At 35.5% G+C, this 2,463-nt stretch overlaps 1 long non-coding RNA gene across 1 annotated transcript; it reads left to right on the top strand.

Moving 5' to 3' along the window:
* Positions 1-1,045: 1,045 nt before the first annotated feature.
* Positions 1,046-2,200, top strand: LOC145132634 (uncharacterized). The gene is made up of 3 exons (XR_013718164.1): positions 1,046-1,131; positions 1,223-1,307; positions 2,141-2,200. It is a non-coding gene; the product is annotated as an uncharacterized LOC145132634 (long non-coding RNA).
* The last annotated feature ends 263 nt before the right edge of the window (positions 2,201-2,463 follow it).

The following is a 2,463-nucleotide window of genomic DNA, read 5'->3' as shown; positions in this document are numbered from 1 at the left end:
TTCATTTAGGAAAGCTTGTTTCAAGAGATTTGGTGTGACAACCGTCAAATTTCGGTCAAGTCAAAGTCAAACAAAGTCAACAAGTCAAACCGGTCAACTCCATTAACCCTTGTATGTTAGGGTTTACATTATACAATTCGCTATTTCAATGAGAAAACATCATTTGAAAAATTCATGTGTTTGATTTTCCTTAGCCTTAACAGTGCTAAACAACGAACCGAAGCGATAAAACACTATTGCACAATCATCGGGATTGTGTAAGACACTAAATCATGGCTTAACGGGGTTTATGGACCTTTCGTTGCGAAGCCGGACACTCAAAAAGATCACAAACGAAACCTCTCACAATCTCTTTCACTCAACCTCTCTCTATTAAAATCTCTCCCAAATCTCTCCCGAATCTCTCCCAAATCTCTCTCAAAAGTTCCTTTAAATTTTTGTAATCATTCGGGCCATCCCGACCCTTAACTGGGTCAAAAACCACTTGAAACGGGGTAAAAACGGGTAAAATAGGCTTAAGGACCCAAAACTGAAGCTTCAGGACCGAAGTCCCTGTCATAAAGGAAGACGACACACATTTGTCTGTCGTAACCTTACGACGCGCGTGTTGATGACACGCAATGAGTATCAAGGAAGCCCCTGTCATAAAAGAAGACGACATGCATTTTTGCGTGTCATAATTTTTCCGGTTTTTCGACTACGACTTCGTTTTAGGCCCGTTTTTCATCATTTTAACGCGGGATTTTCACCAAAAAACTTTATTTTTACAGTTAGAACTCTATATTTCAGTAATCCCCACGTTTTTAGGGCCATTCATACCAATAATTAGTGGGGGAGGTGCTTGAGGTGGAAAGATGACTTTACTTTACTTTATGTCACATGCCACCACTCACATCCACTATATGGCCAACTCTTTCCCACTACATGACCAGCTCTTACCCACTACATGACCAACTCATACCCACTACATGACCAGCCCTACTCCTTGTCTAAGTATAAAAACTCATCCCCTCTCTTCATACTTCTTTCATTCTCTCATTTTCCTCCAAGGATCACACTCCAAATTCTCTCACCATTCTCTCTTAATTCCAAGACTTCCAAGGCTGATTATCAAGCTTTCTTCCACTCTTGGTAAGTATAATTCATTCTTCTTATGATTATTACACATCCTTCTACTCAAAATCATAAGAATCTTACACAAACATCGTCACCTTCATGTTAGGTTCTCGATTCGTCAAGGCATCTTCTAAGTGTTCTTGGGTTGAACACTTCTCTTCTCCAACATCCATCCTCTAATAACACATAAGGTGAGTTCATACCCCTATATTTTCATGTTTTTCTTAAGTTTTAAAGGGGGGAATACAAGTTAAAACACCAAAAACACAACTAAACTCATTTAACAGTCTTCAACAGAAACGTTTAACTCCATTCACGGACTGTTTTGGTCAACTTAAACATTTTAGTTTTCAAAACTGTTTCAGACGCATATAGTTCAGGTTCATACCTTTAAAATGACTACTTGCACATCACCATATGATTTTTCTACGATTTATGGTGATTTTTACAAAACTGTCTATCATTTCAGAAACAAAACCGGACCAGTCTGTGAATATGAATATTTTCACACAAGTTGGAGATCACTAAAAATCATGAGAAAATTTATGAACAAACTAGACACACTTTATAAACTCTCAGAATTTGCGGTTTTTGATTTAGACCTTTGATGATTTCTCTATAAATTTTCTAAGAACAGTAACAGAAACGTTATTACTAAAAAAAATACCATCAATTTCATTTACGCCTTGTAACTCGTTGAGCAAGGTGTATATCATTATGTAATCATATATTATTACATTATATGTCATTTTGTCTTGGTAATTAGACATACATCAGAAAACAAATGGATTTTTACCTTCACAAGTATGGTAAATAATTAATTTTTATAAACAAAGTTTACATCCGTTATACACAAACATTTGGTAAACTATGACAATTATAGTTTATGAACACTACTACTACCCTTGTTGTGATAAACTATAATAGGTATAGTTTATGATACATTTACATAACAAACTATAATTTGTATTAATACTCTATTCTCGTTTAGCAGTTCCTAAACCAAAACTATTAATTATATTAGGTTCTACGCCATTTTGACTCGAACCGTCTATCGTACGACACACGCATTTCGTTTTGGGACTAAAGTGAGTAATCTACCCCATATTTTATAATTTTCAATACTTTTGGGGTGTATGATGTGGTTCTAATATGTTCCAACTTCATTTTATTGTTTTATCACAACTGAGACATTGTTGGGACATTTATACGTGAGTCATTAATTGTATAACTATTGTTTGTTTACGCTACATGTACTTGTAGTGCATTACCATTTTTAGTCTAATCTCCATGACTATGCCCGTATTCTTGAGGTACGTTATGGACAATAATAGCGCTATTGGGTTG

This window comes from Lactuca virosa, chromosome 8 (assembly GCF_052849685.1).
Source record: "Lactuca virosa cultivar CGN04683 chromosome 8, Lactuca_virosa_CGN04683_v6, whole genome shotgun sequence".
Lineage (NCBI taxonomy): Eukaryota > Viridiplantae > Streptophyta > Magnoliopsida > Asterales > Asteraceae > Lactuca > Lactuca virosa.
The sequence above is the reverse complement of the archived record's forward strand: the minus strand, read 5'-3'. Positions and strand labels throughout refer to the sequence as shown.